This window comes from Lissotriton vulgaris, chromosome 8 (assembly GCF_964263255.1).
Source record: "Lissotriton vulgaris chromosome 8, aLisVul1.2, whole genome shotgun sequence".
NCBI classification, from domain to species: domain Eukaryota; kingdom Metazoa; phylum Chordata; class Amphibia; order Caudata; family Salamandridae; genus Lissotriton; species Lissotriton vulgaris.
In genome coordinates, this window is record NC_141696.1 from 1,529,955,850 (window position 1) to 1,529,981,034 (window position 25,185).

General features: G+C 43.8%; 2 non-coding genes across 2 annotated transcripts; both read right to left on the reverse strand.

Annotated features, from left to right (window-relative positions):
- Window positions 1-1,326: 1,326 nt before the first annotated feature.
- Window positions 1,327-1,399, reverse strand: TRNAF-GAA (transfer RNA phenylalanine (anticodon GAA)). The gene has a single exon. It is a non-coding gene; the product is annotated as a tRNA-Phe (tRNA).
- Window positions 1,400-8,324: 6,925 nt separating this feature from the next.
- On the reverse strand, window positions 8,325-8,397 carry TRNAS-GGA (transfer RNA serine (anticodon GGA)). Its single transcript has one exon. It is a non-coding gene; the product is annotated as a tRNA-Ser (tRNA).
- Between the last annotated feature and the right edge of the window lie 16,788 nt (window positions 8,398-25,185).

The following is a 25,185-nucleotide window of genomic DNA, read 5'->3' on the forward strand; positions in this document are numbered from 1 at the left end:
AGGCAAGATAGGTGGAAGAAAGTTTAAAAGGAGGACAGAAAGCAAAGTCTATGTTAAATTGATTGTGTTGTAGATCAGTTGGAAAAAATTTGATGAATAGAGAAAAAGTACTACAGCTGATTCCAAGACCTAATTTGTTAGAAGCAAGGAACCTCTCATCTGTGCCGAAAAACGGGACTGAACCAGGTACCTTTAGATCTTCAGTCTAACGCTCTCCCAACTGAGCTATTTCGGCCTTTTGATAGCTGGGGTCTTCATACTTTAATTTGAACCATTTAACAAAATAGATGCAGGACCTGGATTTTTAACCTCATATGGTAGAGATATGTTTTAAGGAGTCCTGTATCATTCCGCAGTTAACTGGTGCAATGGGTAAATAGCATTTTTGGGATCCAGATTAGGCAGTTGGTTTTTTTAACTCTGAATGGACTAGCACTATATTACCCAGGTATATTTGGCATGAGTAGGTAAGCAATGTCATCTGACTACTGACATCTGTGTTCAAGGGGAAGTAGAATGTGATGCAGACAAGAGTTTACTTTACAAAAAAGACGAAATGGGAAACATTCATAGTCAAACCTGAAGGCAAGATAGGTGGAAGAAAGTTTAAAAGGAGGACAGAAAGCAAAGTCTATGTTGAATTGATCATTTTGTAGATCAGTTGATAAAAATGTTGATAGAGAAAAAAGTACTACAGCTGATTCCAAGACCTATTTTGTTAGAAGCAAGGAACCTCTCAACTGTGCCGAAACCCGGGATTGAACCAGGGACCTTTAGATCTTCAGTCTAAGGCTCGCCCAACTGAGCTATTTCGGCCTGCTTATGTCTGTGGTCTTCATACTTTAATTTAAACCATTTAACAAAATAGATGCAGGACCTGGATTTTTAACCTCATATGGTAGAGATATGTTTTAAGGAGTCCTGTATCATTCCGCAATTAAATGGTGCGATGGGTAAATAGCATTTTTGGGATCCAGGTTAGGTAGTTGTTTTTTTAACCCTGAATGGACTAGCACTATATTACCCAGATATATTTGGCATGAGTAGGTAAGCAATGTCATCTGACTACTGACATCTGTGTTCAAGGGGAAGTGGAAGGTAATGCAGACAAGAGTTTACTTTACAAAAAAGCATGAAATGGGAAATATTCATAGTCAAACCTGAAGGTAAGAGAGGTGGAAGCAAGTTTAGAATGAGGACATAAAGCAAAGTCTATGTTAAATTGATTGTGTTGTAGATCAGTTGGAAAAAATTTGATGAATAGAGAAAAAGTACTACAGCTGATTCCAAGAACTATTTTGTTAGAAGCAAGGAACCTCTCAACTGTGCCAAAACCCGGGATTGAACCAGGGACCTTTAGATCTTCAGTCTAACGCTCTCCCAACTGAGCTATTTCGGCCTTCTGATAACTGAGGTCTTCATACTTTAATTTGAACCATTTAACAAAATAGATGCAGGACCTGGATTTTTAACCTCATATGGTAGAGAAATGTTTTAAGGAGTCCTGTATCATTCCCCAGTTAACTGGTGCAATGGGTAAATAGCATTTTTGGGATCCAGGTTAGGTAGTTGTTTTTTTAGCTCTGAATGGACTAGCACTATTTTACCCAGATATATTTGGCATGAGTAGGTAAACAATGTCATCTGACTACTGACATCTGTGTTCAAGGGGAAGTGCAAGGTAATGCAGACGAGAATTTACTTTACAAAAAAGCATGAAATGGGAAATATTCATTGTCAAACCTGAAGGTAAGAGAGGTGGAAGCAAGTTTAGAAGGAGGACATAAAGCAAAGTCTATGTTAAATTGATTGTGTTGTAGATCAGTTGGAAAAAATTTGATGAATAGAGAAAAAGTACTACAGCTGATTCCAAGACCTATTTTGTTAGAACCAAGGAACCTCTCAACTGTGCCAAAACCCAGGATTGAACCAGGGACCTTTAGATCTTCAGTATAACGCTCTCCCAACTGAGCTATTTCGGCCTTCTGATAACTGAGGTCTTCAGACTTTAATTTGAACCATTTAACAAAATAGATGCAGGACCTTGATTTTTAACCTCATATGGTAGAGATATGTTTTAAGGAGTCCTGTATCATTCCCCAGTTAACTGGTGCAATGGGTAAATAGCATTTTTGGGATCCAGGTTAGGTAGTTGTTTTTTTAACTCTGAATGGACTAGCACTATTTTACCCAGATATATTTGGCATGAGTAGGTAAACAATGTCATCTGACTACTGACATCTGTGTTCAAGGGGAAGTGGAATGTGATGCAGACAAGAGTTTACTTTACAAAAAAGGATGAAATGGGAAACATTCATAGTCAAACCTGAAGGCAAGATAGGTGGAAGAAAGTTTAAAAGGAGGACAGAAAGCAAAGTCTATGTTGAATTGATCATTTTGTAGATCAGTTGATAAAAATGTTGATAGAGAAAAAAGTACTACAGCTGATTCCAAGACCTATTTTGTTAGAAGCAAGGAACCTCTCAACTGTGCCGAAACCCGCGATTGAACCAGGGACCTTTAGATCTTCAGTCTAACGCTCTCCCAACTGAGCTATTTCGGCCTGCTTACCGCTGTGGTCTTCATACTTTAATTTAAACCATTTAACAAAATAGATGCAGGACCTGGATTTTTAACCTCATATGGTAGAGATATGTTTTAAGGAGTCCTGTATCATTCCGCAATTAACTGGTGCAATGGGTAAATAATATTTTTGGGATCCAGGTTAGGTCATTTCTTTTTTTTTTAACTCCGAATGGACTAGCACTATATTACCCAGACGTATTTGGCATGAGTAGGTAAGCAATGTCATCTGACTACTGACATCTGTGTTCAAGGGGAAGTGGAAGGTAATGCAGACAAGAGTTTACTTTACAAAAAAGCATGAAATGGGAAATATTCATTGTCAAACCTGAAGGTAAGAGAGGTGGAAGCAAGTTTAGAAGGAGGACATAAAGCAAAGTCTATGTTAAATTGATTGTGTTGTAGATCAGTTGGAAAAAATTTGATGAATAGAGAAAAAGTACTACAACTGATTCCAAGACCTATTTTGTTAGAAGCAAGGAACCTCTCATCTGTGCCGAAACCCGGGATTGAACCAGGTACCTTTAGATCTTCAGTCTAACGCTCTCCCAACTGAGCTATTTCGGCCTTCTGATAGCTGGGGTCTTCATACTTTAATTTGAACCATTAAACAAAATAGATGCAGGACCTGGATTTTTAACATCATATGGTAGAGATATGTTTTAAGGAGTCCTGTATCATTCCGCAGTTAACTGGTGCAATGGGTAAATAGCATTTTTGGGATCCAGGTTAGGTAGTTGTTTTTTTAACTCTGAATGGACTAGCACTATATTACCCAGATATATTTGGCATGAGTAGGTAAGCAATGTCATCTGACTACTGACATCTGTGTTCAAGGGGAAGTGGAATGTGATGCAGACAAGAGTTTACTTTACAAAAAAGGACGAAATGGGAAACATTCATAGTCAAACCTGAAGGCAAGATAGGTGGAAGAAAGTTTAAAAGGAGGACAGAAAGCAAAGTCTATGTTGAATTGATCATTTTGTAGATCAGTTGATAAAAATGTTGATAGAGAAAAAAGTACTACAGCTGATTCCAAGACCGATTTTGTTAGAAGCAAGGAACCTCTCAACTGTGCCGAAACCCAGGATTGAACCAGGGACCTTTAGATCTTCAGGCTAACTCTCTACCAACTGAGCTATTTCGGCCTGCTTATATCTGTGGTCTTCATACTTTAATTTAAACCATTTAACAAAATAGATGCAGGACCTGGATTTTTAACCTCATATGGTAGAGATATGTTTTAAGGAGTCCTGTATCATTCCGCAATTAACTGGTGCAATGGGTAAATAGCATTTTTGGGATCCAGGTTAGATAGTTGTTTTTTTAACTCTGAATGGACTAGCACTATATTACCCAGATATATTTGGCATGAGTAGGTAAGCAATGTCATCTGACTACTGACATCTGTGTTCAAGGGTAAGTGGAAGGTAATGCAGACAAGAGTTTACTTTACAAAAAAGCATGAAATGGGAAATATTCATTGTCAAACCTGAAGGTAAGAGAGGTGGAAGCAAGTTTAGAAGGAGGACATAAAGCAAAGTCTATGTTAAATTGATTGTGTTGTAGATCAGTTGGAAAAAATTTGATGAATAGAGAAAAATACTACAGCAGATTCCAAGACCTATTTTGTTAGAAACAAGGAACCTCTCAACTGTGCCAAAACCCAGGATTGAAGCAGGGACCTTTAGATCTTCAGTCTAACGCTCTCCCAACTGAGCTATTTCGGCCTTCTGATAACTGAGGTCTTCATACTTTAATTTGAACCATTTAACAAAATAGATGCAGGACCTGGAATTTTAACCTCATATGGTAGAGATATGTTTTAAGGAGTCCTGTATCATTCCCCAGTTAACTGGTGCAATGGGTAAATAGCATTTTTGGGATCCAGGTTAGGTAGTTGTTTTTTTAACTCTGAATGGACTAGCACTATTTTACCCAGATATATTTGGCATGAGTAGGTGAACAATGTCATCTGACTACTGACATCTGTGTTCAAGGGGAAGTGGAATGTGATGCAGACAAGAGTTTACTTTACAAAAAAGGACGAAATGGGAAACATTCATAGTCAAACCTGAAGGCAAGATAGGTGGAAGAAAGTTTAAAAGGAGGACAGAAAGCAAAGTCTATGTTGAATTGATCATTTTGTAGATCAGTTGATAAAAATGTTGATAGAGAAAAAAGTACTACAGCTGATTCCAAGACCTATTTTGTTACAAGCAAGGAACCTCTCAACTGTGCCGAAACCTGGGATTGAACCCAGGACCTTTAGATCTTCATTCTAACGCTCTCCCAACTGAGCTATTTCAGCCTGCTTATTGCTGTGGTCTTCATACTTTAATTTAAACCATTTAACAGAATAGATGCAGGACCTGCATTTTTAACCTTATATGGTAGAGATATGTTTTAAGGAGTCTTGTATCATTCCGCAATTAACTGGTGCAATGGGTAAATAGCATTTTTGGGATCCAGGTTAGGTAGTTGTTTTTTTTAACTCTGAATGGACTAGCACTATATTACCCAGATATATTTGGCATGAGTAGGTAAGCAATGTCATCTGACTACTGACATCTGTGTTCAAGGGGAAGTGCAAGGTAATGCAGACGAGAATTTACTTTACAAAAAAGCATGAAATGGGAAATATTCATTGTCAAACCTGAAGGTAAGAGAGGTGGAAGCAAGTTTAGAAGGAGGACATAAAGCAAAGTCTATGTTAAATTGATTGTGTTGTAGATCAGTTGGAAAAAATTTGATGAATAGAGAAAAAGTACTACAGCTGATTCCAAGACCTATTTTGTTAGAACCAAGGAACCTCTCAACTGTGCCAAAACCCAGGATTGAACCAGGGACCTTTAGATCTTCAGTATAACGCTCTCACAACTGAGCTATTTCGGCCTTCTGATAACTGAGGTCTTCAGACTTTAATTTGAACCATTTAACAAAATAGATGCAGGACCTTGATTTTTAACCTCATATGGTAGAGATATGTTTTAAGGAGTCCTGTATCATTCCCCAGTTAACTGGTGCAATGGGTAAATATTATTTTTGGGATCCAGGTTAGGTAGTTGTTTTTTTCACTCTGAATGGACTAGCACTATTTTACCCAGATATATTTGGCATGAGTAGGTAAACAATGTCATCTGACTACTGACATCTGTGTTCAAGGGGTAGTGGAATGTGATGCAGACAAGAGTTTACTTTACAAAAAAGGATGAAATGGGAAACATTCATAGTCAAACCTGAAGGCGAGATAGGTGGAAGAAAGTTTAAAAGGAGGACAGAAAGCAAAGTCTATGTTGAATTGATCATTTTGTAGATCAGTTGATAAAAATGTTGATAGAGAAAAAAGTACTACAGCTGATTCCAAGACCTATTTTGTTAGAAGCAAGGAACCTCTCAACTGTGCCGAAACCCGGGATTGAACCAGGGACCTTTAGATCTTCAGTCTAAGGCTCTCCCAACTGAGCTATTTCGGCCTGCTTATATCTGTGGTCTTCATACTTTAATTTAAACCATTTAACAAAATAGATGCAGGACCTGGATTTTTAACCTCATATGGTAGAGATATGTTTTAAGGAGTCCTGTATCATTCCGCAATTAACTGATGCAATGGGTAAATAATATTTTTGGGATCCAGGTTAGGTCATTTCTTTTTTTTTTAACTCCGAATGGACTAGCACTATATTACCCAGACGTATTTGGCATGAGTAGGTAAGCAATGTCATCTGACTACTGACATCTTTGTTCAAGGGGAAGTGGAAGGTAATGCAGACAAGAGTTTACTTTACAAAAAAGCATGAAATGGGAAATATTCATTGTCAAACCTGAAGGTAAGAGAGGTGGAAGCAAGTTTAGAAGGAGGACATAAAGCAAAGTCTATGTTAAATTGATTGTGTTGTAGATCAGTTCGAAAAAATTTGATGAATAGAGAAAAAGTACTACAGCTGATTCCAAGACCTATTTTGTTAGAACCAAGGAACCTCTCAACGTGCCAAAACCCAGGATTGAACCAGGGACCTTTAGATCTTCAGTATAACGCTCTCACAACTGAGCTATTTCGGCCTTCTGATAACTGAGGTCTTCAGACTTTAATTTGAACCATTTAACAAAATAGATGCAGGACCTTGATTTTTAACCTCATATGGTAGAGATATGTTTTAAGGAGTCCTGTATCATTCCCCAGTTAACTGGTGCAATGGGTAAATATTATTTTTGGGATCCAGGTTAGGTAGTTGTTTTTTTAACTCTGAATGGACTAGCACTATTTTACCCAGATATATTTGGCATGAGTAGGTAAACAATGTCATCTGACTACTGACATCTGTGTTCAAGGGGTAGTGGAATGTGATGCAGACAAGAGTTTACTTTACAAAAAAGGATGAAATGGGAAACATTCATAGTCAAACCTGAAGGCGAGATAGGTGGAAGAAAGTTTAAAAGGAGGACAGAAAGCAAAGTCTATGTTGAATTGATCATTTTGTAGATCAGTTGATAAAAATGTTGATAGAGAAAAAAGTACTACAGCTGATTCCAAGACCTATTTTGCTAGAAGCAAGGAACCTCTCAACTGTGCCGAAACCCGCGATTGAACCAGGGACCTTTAGATCTTCAGTCTAATGCTCTCCCAACTGAGCTATTTCGGCCTGCTTATCGCTGTGGTCTTCATACTTTAATTTAAACCATTTAACAAAATAGATGCAGGACCTGGATTTTTAACCTCATATGGTAGAGATATGTTTTAAGGAGTCCTGTATCATTCCGCAATTAACTGGTGCAATGGGTAAATAATATTTTTGGGATCCAGGTTAGGTCATTTCTTTTTTTTTTAACTCCGAATGGACTAGCACTATATTACCCAGACGTATTTGGCATGAGTAGGTAAGCAATGTCATTTGACTACTGACATCTGTGTTCAAGGGGAAGTGGAAGGTAATGCAGACAAGAGTTTACTTTACAAAAAAGCATGAAATGGGAAATATTCATTGTCAAACCTGAAGGTAAGAGAGGTGGAAGCAAGTTTAGAAGGAGGACATAAAGCAAAGTCTATGTTAAATTGATTGTGTTGTAGATCAGTTGGAAAAAATTTGATGAATAGAGAAAAAGTACTACAGCTGATTCCAAGACCTATTTTGTTAGAAGCAAGGAACCTCTCATCTGTGCCGAAACCCGGGATTGAACCAGGTACCTTTAGATCTTCAGTCTAACGCTCTGCCAACTGAGCTATTTCGGCCTTCTGATAGCTGGGGTCTTCATACTTTAATTTGAACCATTTAACAAAATAGATGCAGGACCTGGATTTTTAACCTCATATGGTAGAGATATGTTTTAAGGAGTCCTGTATCATTCCGCAATTAACTGGTGCAATGGGTAAATAGCATTTTTGGGATCCAGGTTAGGTAGTTGTTTTTTTAACTCTGAATGGACTAGCACTATATTACCCAGATATATTTGGCATGAGTAGGTAAGCAATGTCATCTGACTACTGACATCTGTGTTCAAGGGGAAGTGGATTGTGATGCAGACAAGAGTTTACTTTACATAAAAAAAGGATGAAATGGGAAACATTCATAGTCAAACCTGAAGGCAAGATAGGTGGAAGAAAGTTTAAAAGGAGGACAGAAAGCAACGTCTATGTTGAATTGATCATTTTGTAGATCAGTTGATAAAAATGTTGATAGAGAAAAAAGTACTACAGCTGATTCCAAGACTTACTTTGTTAGAAACAAGGAACCTCTCAAAAGTGCCGAAACCCGGGATTGAACCAGGGACCTTTAGATCTCCAGTCTAACGCTCTCCCAACTGAGCTATTTCAGCCTGCTGCTAGCTGTAGTGTGGTAAATAAAATAATTACCCTGTCATAATTTCTATACTTAAACAAAGGTCATGCATTAAATGAGAGGCAGAGTCCGTGGTGTCCGATTCAAAAGGGCTTTATTACTACAACTGCAGTTGAAGGAGAATCGGGTTCCATCACCACTAAGGTTCAGGAAGGATTGTCATCTAAAGTTTATTCACAGATTACAATATTTATACACATTAATCTCGTACATAGAGAAAAGAGGAGACTCCAGGCGGAGCAGGAGAAAGATATAAGAGTATGTGGGCGTGCATGAGGGCGTACACTTGAGATGTCATGGAGGTGTCATAAGTGGGTGGATACATGGAGGGGGTTGAATGGCCAGCTGGAACTTTGCCCTACTTGTGTGCAACTTGGTCATGACGTGTAATTGACGTGTGACTGGGGGGAAGCTGGGGGGAGCTGACTTTCGTGCTAGTAGAGAAGTCTTGGATGTCAGGACGACTTGTACATCTGGTATTATCTGATATCTTAGGTCCGGGGATGTATTATCTGAAGCAAAAGGTCACTCATCACCAAGAGCCAGTGTGGACATATATTTCTCCGTGCATTGCGTGGGGGCTGTGGGCTTTCTATGGATGCGAGCTCTGTAAATCACTTAAATGGAGACGGAAAGGCTAGGCCCTATCTTCTGCAGGCGGAATATGTTTATCCTTTTCATTAGGCAGGAATGTGTTTCTGTGGAACGGAACAGATAACTGTAGGCATAACACTGTCTTGGCAGGCCAGGCTAGGCACCTCTCGGCTGAGCAGGAAGTAAGTGAGAGGTCAGGGATACATGACTAGACTGCAGCTTTCAGAGTGTCAGGAGCCATGAGACCCTGAATTCGGGTCCTGGCTCGGCTGGGCCACAAACGGGTGCATCTCGATATTCAAAACGTTCACCATGTAAATACATTGGCAACATAGGCCTTAAAGCAGAATTAACGTTTCTTTCATGGAAGATTTGGTAACTGACATCCTAATGCAGGACGTAAATACAGACGCCTCTCTATTCAGGCCACTTAAGGAAAAATGCATAGGTGACATGTATATACACTAAACATGGGGGTAGACATAGGGGACACAATAGGCCATATAAAATTTCATTTACCTCATTCCCTCCTTGGCCCCTACATTACCCTTCAGGATACATCTATTTTCATGAGACTGTATATTTGATCATACAGTATCATTTGTTCATCCTTGATCCTTTGTTTACGTGGATGGGGAACACAGGCAGTGGCACACAAGCTGCAAATCGCTGGGCCACACTGCAGACAGAGACAGTCTCATGGCAGACTGCTCCTGGGTCAAGTTAGCCAGGGCAGATGCAGTCTCATTTACTACTGCTTCCAGAGTTCTTGTTAACCTGCGTATGAGTTTACTGTTTTGGACGGGACCTATGAAGAAAAAGAATCCTTTGTTGAAATCTGTATATTGCTTCCAAGCTGTCTCAGTCTGATCAATCACGGAGGAATCGGTCTCTCTCTCCGGTGTCTAACATACTCTAGTCGTGAATCTCGATGATAATGGGATGGGGCCAGAAAGACAGGGGGCAGCAGGAACGATATATAACATGTTCCACCCCAGTCTGAGGGCAGATGTACATAGGCTGTCTGACCGCAAATGAAATAGGTATGGCGAGATGCTTTGAAAGAAGACTTTCCTTTGTCATTAAACTCTACTACAGTATTACATTCACTGTGTCCCTTATGTACTGATCCTTTCTTTCTAACACACAAATCACCTTTTGCTGGTAGGACTGAAATAGATTGTGGTCCTGTATTTTGCTTGGGCTGAACATTCAGTATTATAAAATTGAGGGAAGCATTTCCTTGCGCGTACTCTTCATTTTCTAGATCGGTCCCCTTCCTTTGAGGGAACCCGTCTTCGTCTGGGAAACATGCATCATTCATTACTTTTTTCAGGTTTCCATATATCCATTCATTCTGGTTACCTATGGACTTGTTATCTAGTGATGTCATTAAAGCAAACCATGCTCCGCACGAACCATTATGTGAGAACGGAAAAGGGAAGAAGGGCAGAACTCCCTTCGTTTTCTGGTAGGGTGGGAGTCGGCCACATACCCAGCAATTTGTTGCATTGCTGGTCTGATGAGAATGGTGCAACATACGAATGAAAGAATTGTTGCGCAGCGCTTCATGGGGTGGCAGATCACTAAATGTGTGCTCTACAGTGCTATTGAAGAAAAGTGTACATGTGAGGTAATAGGAGGAAAGAAAATATGTAGTGTCAAGCTGATACATATAATTGTTATACTTAAAAGGAACATAATAATCAGAGTTATTATACATCGACTGCGTAGGGTTTTGCAGTATGTCTTTCTCTTATCTCTCTGTCTACTGCTATTCTGATCTACGGTCTTATACATGTCAGGAACCTGTCTAACCGATTCACCACAGGGTGGACTTAAACAATTAAACGCTGTCTGACTTACTAGACCGTAACTTGGATTTATACTCCTGATGCAGAGTTTTTTTCTAGAAAAGGGGATTTTGAGTCACTGGGGTCATTGTCATTTTTATTGTCATTGTTCCTTAACAAAGTTCAGAGTGTCCGTAGAAATTCTTGAAGTGTTGCGCGTGAGGCCATCCTTTTCGTCCTTGATCGCTGTCCTCGTGGTCAGTAGCACCAATTTCGGCGTCCTTCAAAGCGGCTCAAGGGGGCTTGACCTGGGTGTTGTCAGGGATGGCGGCGGCAACCTGTGAACGAAAAGAGAGTAGTGCAGACATCAAGGAAGCCAGGTAATCTGTCAGCATATTACTGTCAACATCAGATATTATCTTAGGCATAGGAGATAGGCCTGTTCTGGAATGGGCTACCATACGCATGTAAAAGAGGGCAACCGGCAAGGCTACCATCCAATCCACGCCTTTTTCTGCACAGATCTTTACTAGTCTCGTCTTAAGTGTCTGATTATGGCTTTCTACAAGGCCTGCTGCAGTATAATCTGGGACTGGGTACGCTTCTGTCCATCTAGTTAGTGCACACACTAATTTGTCCATTTGGATATAATCCATCTGAAGGATTTCAAAAGGGTGGTCAGGAGGATGAAATCCACCTTGTTCCACCGGAATGCCTTTACCTGGATTGAACTGGCAACAGATCATACATGTACGTACTTTCTGCTTCGTTGCTGCAAGCAGGTGCTTGTTAAACCAGATATTCTGTAAACTGTCTAGCATAGCCTTTTCTCCTAAATGTGCTGGACTATGTGTTGTGTTTATGATTACTTGTACCATGGAATCTGGGAGAAACCATGTGGCTTTGCCTTTAGTCATCCAACCTTGGTCAGTCTGGACCCCTCCTTGTTCAGTCCATTTCTTTATTTCATCTGAAGTGGCATGTGTCTGTATGTCGAGTACATCTTGTGAAGGATCCCTGACTGTCATGCTTTCTGTCAGTATCGGTACCTCTGTCCTTGTCGTGTCTGTTAGTGTCTGGGCTGTAAGTTTAGAATTCGATATGCCAGGTCATTACCCTGGGAGATGGTGTCTGTGACTTTCGTGTGTGCTTTGCATTTCATGATGGCTATGGCTGTAGGCAAATGTATTGCTTCTAACAGAGCTTGAATGAGCGGACCGTGCTGAATCTTGGTCCCATGGGAGGTCAAGAAACCACTCTCCCTCCATAACACTCCAAAGTCATGAACAATGCCGAATGCGTATTGTGAATCTGTATAATGTTCACTTTCAAGTTCTTTGCTCTTATGCAGACTTGTGTCAGAGCGATGAGCTCTGCTGCTTGTGCTGACAGTGCATCTATTCTGTGTGTCTCTATGACTTCAGTAACAGTGGTCACGGCATATGCGGCCACTAACTCTCCTGTGCTCGTTCTCATGCATGAACCGTCTACATAGAGTGTCAGGTCAGGGTCTGGAAGTGCCACATCTGTCAGGTCTTGTCTTGGTTTCGTCACTATATTCATTACTTCCACACAGTCATGTGGTGCGGTGTCTACTGTACTTGAGGGCAAAAGTGTAGCAGGGTTAAGAATGTTACATCGTCTCATCTCTATGTGTGGCTGAAATAATGTCAGTTCATATCCTGTCAGTCTCGCTACAGTTAAGTGTTGTGTCTGTGTTCTGTTAAAGAGAACTTCCACTGCATGTGGTACCTGGACTATCAGGGAATGTCCCTGCACTATGGAGTCTGGCCACTTTGTCTTATGGCCAGGGCTGTTGCTGCAACTGATTTCAGGCACGCAGGCAGAGCCTGGGACACTGGGTCTAATGTACTAGAAAAATAAGCGCAAGGCTTGTGTTTTCCTGCTTGGTCTTGTGTGAGAACAGATAATGCTGTTCCATCTCGTTCAGTCACGAAAAACATAAAAGGTTTGCTGTAACTAGGGGTCGCTAAAACTGGCGCTTGACATAAGGCTCTTTTTAATTCTTCAAATGCCAAGGTATGTTCTTGTGTCCAAGGGAGGACAGTCGAAGACGCTGCCTCCTGTGTTGTCAATTGTATGAGTGGTTTGGCTAGATAGGCATACTGGGGAATCCATTGTCTGCAGTATGAAGTGAGGCCAATAAAGGCACACACTTCTTTTTGTGTCTTGGGCTGTGAAAGGTTAACAATTAACTGCATACGTTCTTGTATCAGCTGTCTACCCCTCTTGGACAGCAAGTGTCCAAGACACACACCACTTGCTGTGCACAGAATTGTAACTTTGAAGGGGACACTCTGTGCCCCTTGTCTGCCAGAAAGTGTAAAACTGTCAGTGATGCATTTTCGTAGTCTGGTCCTGATTGTGCTGTGATCAGGATGTCATCTACGTCTGGAGCAGTGTAGTGTTGGTAGGCATGCTAATACTGTCCAGCTGTCTTTTTAATGCTTAACTGTAAATGCTAGGACTCTGTCATCAATCTAGAAAAAATAAATTTTCAATTCAAAAGCACAATTTTATATTCTGGGGAAACCTCTTTCCAAAAGCTCTGTAGTTTATAAAAAAAATCCTACTCTAAATCTTTGGAATAGTATGACCATATGTTCTCTAAATGTATTTGAATAAAATGTAAATTGTTCTTGCATTAGACAGAAGTGCTGGGGCCTTTGCTACTCCATCTAACTCCTTTGAGAAAACAGCCCCTCCCTCTAGAAAGATGTTCGTGCTTCAGAGCTTTGAGTCCGCTCCAATCATAATAAGCTACAGTGCGATGTAATTTTGAATCACTGCCAAATGCTGATCTCATTGCAAGAGCAACACTCCTGCCAATAATCCTGTTTACACTACTGAGGGAAAAACTATTCATTTGCAAGCATGCCTTATCTGAAGTCAATGAAGCTTTCAGTACTGACTGTAAGGAAGAGCAACTTGACCCCCCCTTATATAAACATTTCTCTGCGGCTCATCAAGTTTTTTCTCTAGAGCTGAGAACAGCTGGCAAGTTCAGGAAGAGAGTGTTTGGTCAAATTGCAAGCATCCTTTATCTTCATGCGAAGGAAGCCTGAGCCAGTTGGAGGACTGTAGCCCTCCCTTTACATAAACAATGGGTGCGCGGAAAAGAATTGGAGAATGGCCAAGATAACAAGACAGGCACTGCTCGGCGTTCCAAGAGGGAAAAGCCCTCCCTTGACAAAATTCGGTCGCTGGGAGCCATGCTAACTTCAAGGTCGAAAAACACATTCTTTGTAACTAAAAACAAAAAACAAATCTGTTCCCAGGCCAGACCACTATTCTCAAACTAACTGAAGGAAATTTAAAACGTGATATAAAGCATCCTAAAATCAGTGATTAATAAGGACATATTTTTGCTTTGTAACTTAGACACATGCTGGCATTTTAAAATAATTCTGTTACAATGTACTGCTACTTAAAAGCGCCACTTTCTAAAAAAACACTTTCGTCTAACTAATTCAGCTAGAAGGCAAGACATTTGAAACATGGGCATTTATTTAGCATGCAAATTAACACACAAAAAGGGGGCAATTTGATTCTGAAAAAAACGAATTATCATGGACTGTTGGGTTTAATATTTCTCTGCACATATCAATTTAAATTTCTCCACTAAACCTTTATCTGAAATCACCTGTGTGAGCATTACAGCCTAACTGACCTCTGGATCAGACATAATAAATCCTATTTTCAAAGGCTGGTGGACATGTATCAGGCAGCATGTTTAAAAAAGTTTGCATTGCATAACAAAGAAGTCAAAATTTAGTGTGCAAGCCTTTCTATTCTACCTATTAAAAGGGCCTGGTTCATTAATTTTCAAATAGCCATTTTTACTAACTAAGTGAGTGTGATAACTGTCACACACTGGTCTGCTGCATGTCAGAAACATTTACATTTTGAAAAAAATTCAGCTTGCAGTAGGAAAATATCCATATATATTTTCTATAATATTATTTTTATAAAAGCACACGGTTGCATTTCACTAATTAAAAGCACATTCCATGATGGGTATGTTTTATATTTTCTTCTCCACAACCGAACACACTAATTCTAAAACACTGGTTCGTGTGCCATCCACAGCTGAAAACCCTTATCACAATCCGACTGGTTGATTTATAACTTTCCGACCTTTAAGTCAGACACATTAAATAATGTGTTCCAAGGCAAACCCACACAAATACGTGGACGCATTTCAAATAAAATGTTAAATGAACACAGCTTTTCTCTCTAAGCAAGATGTTACCATTCTGTCAGCAAGCTTGACAAAGCACATAGGCAGAACCAGTAACCAATGAAAAAGTGAAATCAAACCATCATACATTTAAACAATCACTGACTTTTAGTGTCAGCTCACATAACCATGCATGTTAAACAGCAGGTAAAAATAAATACTGCCTTCTTAATCCAAGATATTAACCCTTAGGCAGCTCAAGCACAATCATTCCCCAATGACTGCAGATACATGGGAAAGTCATGAACTCATCTCTCCACGTTTTCACATAACATGTACGCACATCTTCAAAACGTTCTCTCCAAGCACTTGAAAAAGATCCAGCTCTCTCCTGCCTGACGTAATGATAACATGCTCTGCACAAGCCATAACTACATGGCGCTATTCACAAGCCATATTTACAAGAAACTCAACAAGTCACAAAAATGACATGCACTTCACAAGGCATATTTACAAGGAGCTATTTACAAGAAACTCCACAAATCTTCTTAGTCTTAGTGAAATCACGAGCATTGAGCCCTTTCCTGGTTCTGGATCGTATATACAGTGGAGAATTGCTACATCTACAGTAAGCCCCCCTCCCCCTACTGCCCCTGGCCCTACGTCGTCTTTCACGACCTGCTGAAGCTGTTGGAGCTGGTCTGCTGATGGGGGCGGAGGGAAATCTGCGTTTACGTAGTCCGGTGCGGGCTCTTCTAGATAGGCGGAAATAAAAGCCTCTGATGCTGTCGGCTTCTTTCTACATACGCTAAAGGGTACAGGTGGTGGCGTTCGCGACCTACGGGGTGTTTCTGAGGGGGTCACTCTAGCTAGTTCTTCTGAGAGGACGGGATAAATACCAATAACAACGGCATTTCTTTCTCTATCAGCCTGTTCTGCCTTGAACCGTTCCCCCTCCCCCCGCAGTTCTTTTTCTTTGGCTTTTTCTCCTGCTTGTCTAGTTCTCTCTGCTTGATGGATTTCTTTCTCTGTTCTCCTATGTGACTCTTTGCGCCATAACACACATAATTGGCACCTCTGATGTGGAATTCACTCCCCCTTGAAATTAAACTACTTCCTTCCCTTGACCTCTTTAGGAAGTCATTGAAAACTTGGCTCTTTATTAAGGCTTACCAGTAGGCTCTGTTTCTGTTTGCTTACAGCTTTATATTTTGGTTTAGGCGCCTTGACGCCCACTGGGCATAGTTGCGCGTTATAAATAATATTTCATTCATAACTCAATGGCATCTTTCTGTGAGGGTCTTGATTTCTTTTTCCATAGCGCTTCCTCTACTCTCATAATGCATTCAGAATCCCATGTTCCCGAGATGGGCCATCTGTACTTCTCCTCTAAATCCTTCGTGTAATCTAAAGTCTAAAAACAATATGGCATCTAGCCCATGCTTGTTGTAATATAATGACCAGGTGTGTCTCTAGGCGGAATGTTAACTGACTCTTCTAATATGCCTTTCCTGGTCCCTATCTGACGTAACTTTGAAAACAGTGGCATGTTGAAACCAACACAATGAAAACACAATATACATAAAAATAGTCTGACTGAAACAATCATTCACACTACAACATGAAAACACTAAAACAGATACAGTTTAACTGATACATAGAGAAAAACATGAACTTGAAAACAGTTAACTTTATGCACTGAAATACAGTACAACCATACCGGTCTCATAAAGAGACACGTCTTTACCGCGCCCACGTTTACCGTGGACCCGTCTTTACCGTGCCCACCGAAGTGGACCCGTCTGTAACTTTATGCGTTCCCCATAGTGGTACTCACCGGGAAAGCAGAACTTGAACTTGAAGGCCTCGGAAACTTGATACTGCGCATGCGCCTTGGAACAGGTGGGCCTCTGGAAACCTCGGACCTCGCGGCTTGGGCTCTGGTTGGGATGATCCGCATTCCTCACCGCCTCATGTGGATGCCTGGTCGCAGTCCGTCCTCCTCGTGGGCCTGAGGGAGTAAGCGGGAAGTCCCGCGGCGTGCACTCTGAAGTCCGTCACGGCTGTAGAAGGGGTAGGGGGCTGGACCTACATCGCCGGCGAGTGGGGAAAGGGATTAGTCGTGGTCGGGCGCCAAATTAATGTGGTAAATAAAATAATTACCCTGTCATAATTTCTATACTTAAACAAAGGTCATGCATTAAATGAGAGGCAGAGTCCGTGGTGTCCGATTCAAAAGGGCTTTATTACTACAACTGCAGTTGAAGGAGAATCGGGTTCCATCACCACTAAGGTTCAGGAAGGATCGTCATCTAAAGTTTGTTCACAGATTACAATATTTATACACATTAATCTTGTACATAGAGAAAAGAGGAGGTCTCCAGGCGGAGCAGGAGAAAGAGATAAGAGCATGTGGGCGTGCATGAGGGCGTATACTTGAGATGTCATGGAGGTGTCATAAGTGGGTGGATACATGGAGGGGGTTGCATGGCCAGCTGGAACTTTGCCCTACTTGTGTGCAACTTGGTCATGACGTGTAATTGACGTGTGACTGGGGGAAAACTGGGGGGAGCTGACTTTTGTGCTAGTAGAGAAGTCTTGGATGTCAGGACGACTTGTACATCTGATATTATCTGATATCTTAGGTCCGGGGATGTATTATCTGAAGCAAAAGGTCACTCATCACCAAGAGCCAGTGTGGACATATATTTCTCCGTGCATTGCGTGGGGGCTGTGGGCTTTCTATGGATGCGAGCTCTGTAAATCACTTAAATGGAGACGGAAAGGCTAGGCCCTATCTTCTGCAGGCGGAATATGTTTATCCTTTTCATTAGGCAGGAATGTGTTTCTGTGGAACGGAACAGATAACTGTAGGCATAACACTGTCTTGGCAGGCCAGGCTGGGCACCTCTCGGCTGAGCAGGAAGTAAGTGAGAGGTCAGGGATACATGACTAGACTGCAGCTTTCAGAGTGTCAGGAGCCATGAGACCCTGAATTCGGGTCCTGGCTCGGCTGGGCCACAAACGACTGCATCTCGATATTCAAAACGTGCACCATGTAAATACATTGGCAACATAGGCCTTAAAGCAGAATTAACGTTTCTTTCATGGAAGACTTGGTAACTGGCATCCTAATGCAGGACGTAAATACAGAGGCCTCTCTATTCAGGCCACTTAAGGAAAAATGCATAGGTGACATGTATATACACTAAACGTGGGGGTAGACGTAGTGGACACAATAGGCCATATAAAATTTCATTTACCTCATTCCCTCCTTGGCCCCTACATTACCCTTCAGGATACATCTATTTTCATGAGACTGTATATTTGATCATGCAGTATCATTTGTTCATCCTTGATCCTTTGTTTACGTGGATGGGGAACACAGGCAGTGGCACACAAGCTGCAAATCGCTGGGCCACACTACAGACAGAGACAGTCTCATGGCAGACTGCTCCTGGGTCAAGTTAGCCAGGGCAGATGCAGTCTCATTTACTACTGCTTCCAGAGTTCTTGTTAACCTGCGTATGAGTTTACTGTTTTGGACGGGAACTATGAAGAAAAAGAATCCTTTGTTGAAATCTGTATATTGCTCCCAAGCTGTCTCAGTCTGATCAATCACGGAGGAATCGGTCTCTCTCTCCGGTGTCGTGGGGGTAGACGTAGGGGACACAATAGGCCATATAAAATTTCATTTACCTCAGTAGTCTTCATACTTTGATTTGAACCATTTAACTAAATAGATGCATGACCTGGATATTTGACCTTATATGTTAGAGATATGTTTTAAGGAGTCCTGTATCATTCAGCAGTTAACTGGTGCAATGGGTAAATAATATTTTTGGGATCCAGGTTAGGTCATTTTTTTTTTTTAACTCCGAATGGACTAGCACTATATTACCCAGACGTATTTGGCATGAGTAGGTAAGCAATGTCATCTGACTACTGACATCTGTGTTCAAGGGGAAGTGGAAGGTAATGCAGACAAGAGTTTACTTTACAAAAAAGCAAGAAATGGGAAATATTCATTGTCAAACCTGAAGGTAAGAGAGGGGAAGTTTAGAAGGAGGACATAAAGCAAAGTCTATGTTAAATTGATTGTGTTGTAGATCAGTTGATAAAAATGTTGATAGAGAAAAAAGTACTACAGCTGATTCCAAGACCTATTTTGTTAGAAGCAAGGAACCTCTCAACTGTGCCGAAACCCGGGATTGAACCAGGGACCTTTAGATCTTCAGACTAACGCTCTCCCAACTGAGCTATTGGAAAGGGGCAACCACTAGGTCCCCCCGAACGTATGGTTGGGTGCCTTGATCCCCCCGGGAAACCATTTTGGGCGGGGGGGGGGGGGCGTGGCCCGGCTGGTATGCCCGAAGTGGCGTAGCCGGGGCGGGCCTTCTCCCGCCCAAGAGGGGTTGTCCTAGACACCTCCACAGAAGACCACGCCCCGTAGGTGTACAGGAGGAGGGTACACGCCCTCCCGCAGAAGAATAAATAGAGCGGGAATCCGAAGAAGCGTCCTCTTGTTCCTCGGCTCGGAAGGCTGCACCCACTCGTTGCTCGTGAGCCCTCGACGGAACAAGCAGCAATTTTGAGAACTTGTAATCTTGTTTTTTCTCTTTCAGTTATCTGGAGTTCGTAGAGTCCAGGACCTTGTAGATCGACCAAAGGCGGAATACTCGAAACCATGGCCGGCAAGAAAGCAGGAAAGGGTTCCGAGACGGATAAGGTGTTATGCCTATTGTCGAACCGGATGGCTTGCATGGAGCGAAAACTCGGACAAGTCCAATCGATCGGTAGAGGTTTGGCGGAGGTAAAGAAGCAATTGGCCGCATTGAGCGACCCGGGTCATCCGAAAAAGGTAATAGGCCCGGCCTTGCCGGGAGTCGTCCCCGGGGGTAGAGGGAAACGGGTTAAGCAGAGGGCGGTTTCGGGGGAGGTCCCGGTTCCAGAGGTACCCCCAGTCGCCCCCCTCGTGCCAGCAGACAACCCGGCACAAAACCCAGATTTAGGCCAGCCGATCCCGGTGGTGATCACTCCTGCCGAGGATGATGAAATGCCTCCAGAATTGGCCATCCAGTTGGCAGCATGGCTCAAGAAAAAGGCAGTGGGCACAGTGGCCCCGGGAGATCCGGCCGAAGAGGCCAGAATACTAATCAAGCAGTTGCGGCAGTCGAGAGATGTCGCAAAGGCGAGTGTTCCTCTTCTTCCCCCACAGGTGGCACCGGTAGGACCAGCAGTTGGTCAGGAGAAGACGGCGGGAGCAACGGCCGATCCGGGTAAGCTCGCATTGCCAATGGCCGGGGAGGACTCAATACCCTCGAGGCGGGAAAAGGTTGCACAGCACATTCCTATGGTCACGAAAGAGTTGATATGGGGAGACAAGTATGTCAACATGTTTTCAATATTAACTGACCATCGCGAGATGGAATATGCTAAAACGCAGAAGGATTTGTGGCACCCGAGCATCTGGCGCGCCAAGATGGTGGAGTTTAGGGTGGATGAGACAGTAACGAACTGGGTTAAGGCCTTCTCTATATTTACTGCAGTCATGGGGGAACGTAAACCCGAGGTTATGACTGAGTTGACTTGCTATCAGAATCGCATTATGGATTTTTATTCAATGTATGAGGGAGAGGAATGGAAAGGTTATGACATGAAATTCCGAAAAGCAAAAGAATATGATGCTACGTTGACTTGGGATTGTCTGGACTCGGTTTCATGGCACAAGCAGCTCCTGCCAGGGGTGGCAGGTACGTCCTCGCCAGGCGGGAGCGGGTCAGGAGTTGTCCGCCAAAAGCCCACGGTGCCCTTTCGAGCAGGCACCGGTGGGGACTACCAGCCTAAGAACTGCGGGAATGGTGGCAAACGGGGGGTCTGTTGGGGCTTCAATCGAGGTAACTGTAACAGACCGCAGGGAACATGTAGGTTTAGGCATGTGTGTGCCAGCTGTGGGAATTTCTCACACCCAGAAAGTTCATGTAGATCAAAAAATAGCGGGACGGGAGGAAAAGGAGGGTCTAAGCAGGGGTGAGGTAGACCGTTGTGACCAATTGCCTACACCCGTTGATCTCATGACTATGACTCCTTGGTTAAACAAATACCCTGATCATGTATCCGCTGGGGTGTTGAGGAAGGGATTCTTACATGGCTTCCACATCCCGGCGGGGGATTTTCGGGGGGACTCCTTTTGTAAGAACCAGTTATCGGTACAGCACAACCCAGGCGTGGCAGAGAAGAAAATAGCAAAAGAAGTCAGTTTAGGGCGTGTGGCAGGGCCTTTTCATCGCCCGCCGGTAGCGGAGTTCATCTGTTCCCTGTTGGGGGTTTTCCCGAAGAAAGACCCAGGGGAGTTTAGACTCATACATAACCTTTCTGCTCCAAGGGGTTCCTCAGTGAACGATGCCATTGACCCAGAAGTTTGTTCAGTACGGTATGCATCGTTCGATGATGCCGTGGCCATGTTAAACCACCTAGGCCCCGGGGCGCTGATGGCGAAATCAGATATCGAATCGGCGTTCCGTTGCTTCCGGTGCACCCACAGGATCAGCGCTTGCTAGGTTTTGCATTTCAAGGAAGTTATTACATGGATAAATGCATGCCTATGGGTTGCTCCATTTCTTGTGCCTATTTTGAAATGTTCAGCTGTTTTTTAGAATGGGCATTCACCGAGGCTACAGGGCATAGGCATATTATGCACTATCTGGATGACTTCCTGTTCTTGGGGGCAGCCGGCGATACGAACTGTGCGCAGGTGCTGTACGACTTCTGCATCCTCATGAGGGAGTTTGGAGTCCCATTGGCACCAGGTAAGATGGTGGGACCATCTACTTCACTGGAGTTTCTGGGAATTGAACTCGATTCTGTGGAGGGGTGTTTCCGTTTACCGATGGAAAAGGTGGCCAAGTTTAGGGCTTCCTTGACGCAATGCCTGGGCAATGAGAAAGTGACCCTGCACCAGTTACAACAAACAGTGGGTCAGCTTAATTTTGCTTTGAGGGTGATGCCTATGGCCCGCCCCTTCTCGCGCTCTATCGCACAAGCTATGGTTGGTCTCAAAGAGGGTCACCACTGTACGAGACTGTCGGCAGAGGTTCGCCAGGATATGCGCATTTGGTTGGCATTTCTGGCGGACTTCAACGGTCGAGTCATGTGGAACTCCCCGCCAGCGTCTTCAGATGAACTAGGTCTGTGGACTGACTCAGCGGGGAGCGTGGGATTTGGCGCCATCTTAGGTAATCGATGGTCGGCGCAAACATGGCCGACGTGGTGGCACTCCAACGGTCTCACAGGTAACATTGGGTTCTTCCCCATTTGGGTCGCTTTGATGGCATGGCCTGACGACTTCAGGAACCGCTCAGTGGTGTCTTGGTCTGATAATATGACTGTTGTCGACTGCATTAACCAACAGGCAGCACGCTGCAAATGGATCTTGAGAGTGTTGAAAGAAATTGTGCTGCTTTGCATGAGATTGAATGTACAGTTCAGGGCGAAACATGTGCCAGGCATACTGAATCATGCGGCTGATGCACTCTCTCGTTCACATATGCAGGCATTCAGGGGTTATCTACCCACAGCGGACCTAGAGGCAGCACCATTCCCTGAAGCACTATGGCTAATCGGTGCCCCGGATTACAGGACCTCGTGGCAGCGAGCTTAGCCCCCAGGACAAGGAAGGCATACGATGGAGCGTTTCGTTCCTATTGCACATTTTTGGGTCCCACAGGGAGTCAGAACTGGGGTCAGGAGGAATCCTTCCTGGGGTTCCCGGTAGCGCTGCACAGGGAGGGCCGATCAGCGGCAATGGCCAGTAGGCATAGAGCCGCCATTTCATTCATGGCTCAGGTGCATGGCATAAAAGACCCGATGGGTTCCTTTTTGGTTAAGAAAGCCCTTCGCGGCTGGCAGCGCCTCGAGGGTCGCAAGCAAGATACGAGGCGCCCGATTGGCTTGGACAGACTGTCTCTGCTTTTAGCAAAGCTGGATGAGACGTGTTCCTCCCATTTTGAAGCAGTTCTGTTCCGGGCAGCTTTCGCATTGGCATTCCATGGGGCTATGCGGGTGAGCGAACTTGTCACAAGGAACTAGAAAGATATGGAGGGAGGCTTGTGCAGGGATCACGTCCAAATAAGGGGTGATTCGATGGTGATCTCGATAGCCAGGTCCAAGACTGACCAGGGAGCTATGGGAAATAGTGTTGTCGTGCAGCGCGCGCGAGGGTCCCCCATCTGCCCGTTGAAGTGTGTAGAAGACTATTTGGCGCTACGGACGGCTGCATGGGGGGGGAGTTTACTTCGGCACAAGGATGGCACCCCACTGACGAGATTTCAGTTTCAGAGGGTGCTAGCACTGTCAATCGCTGCCGCGGGCATGGACCCGTGCGATTTTGGGACCCACTCCTTTAGGATAGGGGCTGCTACTGAGGCTACAGCCAGGGGTCAGGGTGCGGAGGAAGTGAAACAGTTGGGCCGTTGGTCCTCGGATTGCTTCAGAAGGTATGTGCGATTGCACATGTTGTAAAGATCAATTGACATGCACTCACGCTTCTTGTCTTTTGTTTGCTTTGCAGTTTCGCGAGCCTGTCACGCAGGGCGGAATTTGAAGTCGACCCACCATCGGGAGACCAGCCGTCAAGGATCACCGACTGGAGAGAGGATGGTATGGGTCGTGGGCCACTCATACGTGAGGCGCGCCGGGGACGTATTCAAGGCAGGTGACGCGATTCACGCACCTGGGGAATACGGGTACAGAATGGCCTTCCATGGGAAGGGCGGGCTCTGTTTTGACCAATTCGAATCATTTTTTGAGGGTCTGTTAGGGCGGCATAGGTCACCGCCATCTGTAGTCATAGTACACCTGGGGGGCAACGACTTGGTGACACTGGGTAGACGAGTGTTATTTGAACACATTTTGTCGGCTGTTAGCTGGTTGGCTAAAAGAGTCCCGGGGTGCACGATTGCCTGGTCCCACATGATTCCAAGGAAGGTATGGCGGGGGGGCCTTTCGGTGTCAGCACTGAACCATTCAGTGAAACGAGTCAATAATAAAATTGGTAAGTTATTCCGGTCTGCGCAGTTGCATAGCATTCCTCATGGGTGTATTCGGGGTGACCAAATGTATCTGAACGATGGGGTTCACCTGTCCAGGGAGGGGAATGACTTACTCATAGGAGACTTCATAGCATGGCTAAGGGGTTTGAGGAAGCATGACCTTTAGGAGGAGTAGGGGGGACCGGATAGTCGGTCAACTATCCAGTCTGTGGCGGTAAGGTCATGATCGGTGAGCAGTAATTTCAAGGTCCCTAGAGGGGGGCGCCACCCAGAATGGATGGGAGCACCCGGGGGGAGGCGGCCATTGGCCCCTTCCACGGGGAGGCGGCACCCACTAAGGATGGGTCGCCTATGGGGAGATGGCCATAGGCCCCTCCCAGGGGGGGAGGCGGTTAGATGCCCCTCCTACTAATTTCCCGGGGGCCGGATATCCGCGACAGCGGATAGAGAGTGTGGGGATGGGGGGAGTCCACGCTGTCCTTCCTACAGATACCTCACACGGGAACTCGGACGACCTTTAAGATGGCGTCGAGTAGAAAGGGGGCCCCCACCACGACAAGGGAAGTTACAGTTGGCAATGAGGTAGAGTCCTCTGCGCATGCGCCACTCACACCGTGAGGGCGAGAGTCTGGTAGTAGGGATCTGACACCGGTTAAGACCTTGCCGTTGGCCCTTAATGCTAGGATGTACAATTTTAATTTAGAATATATGCATTTTCAGGATGTTAGACTCGGCTAGGAAACCTTTGTATTAGAGATCTGTTAAGGTTAGCCAAAGTACATGTCTTCATCGAAATGTAATAAATGTAAAATTGTACATAATGCATAATGATGAAACTTTTATTTAATGTTTTAAATTTTGTTTCATATTTTAATAAATACGGCCGGGAGGGTGACTCCCTCCCGCCTTCCAAAAGTTCAACCAGTGTCCGACTTCCCATCCTTGGGGATAGGTGTTGGGAGGGGGTGGCGGGCATCCCGGCCATATGCGGCCTGCTTCTAGCTGTGGTCTTCATACTTTAATTTAAACCATTTAACAAAATACATGCAGGACCTGCAAGGAACCTCTCAACTGTGCTGAAACCCAGGATTGAACCAGGGACCTTTAGATCTTCAGTCTAACGCTCT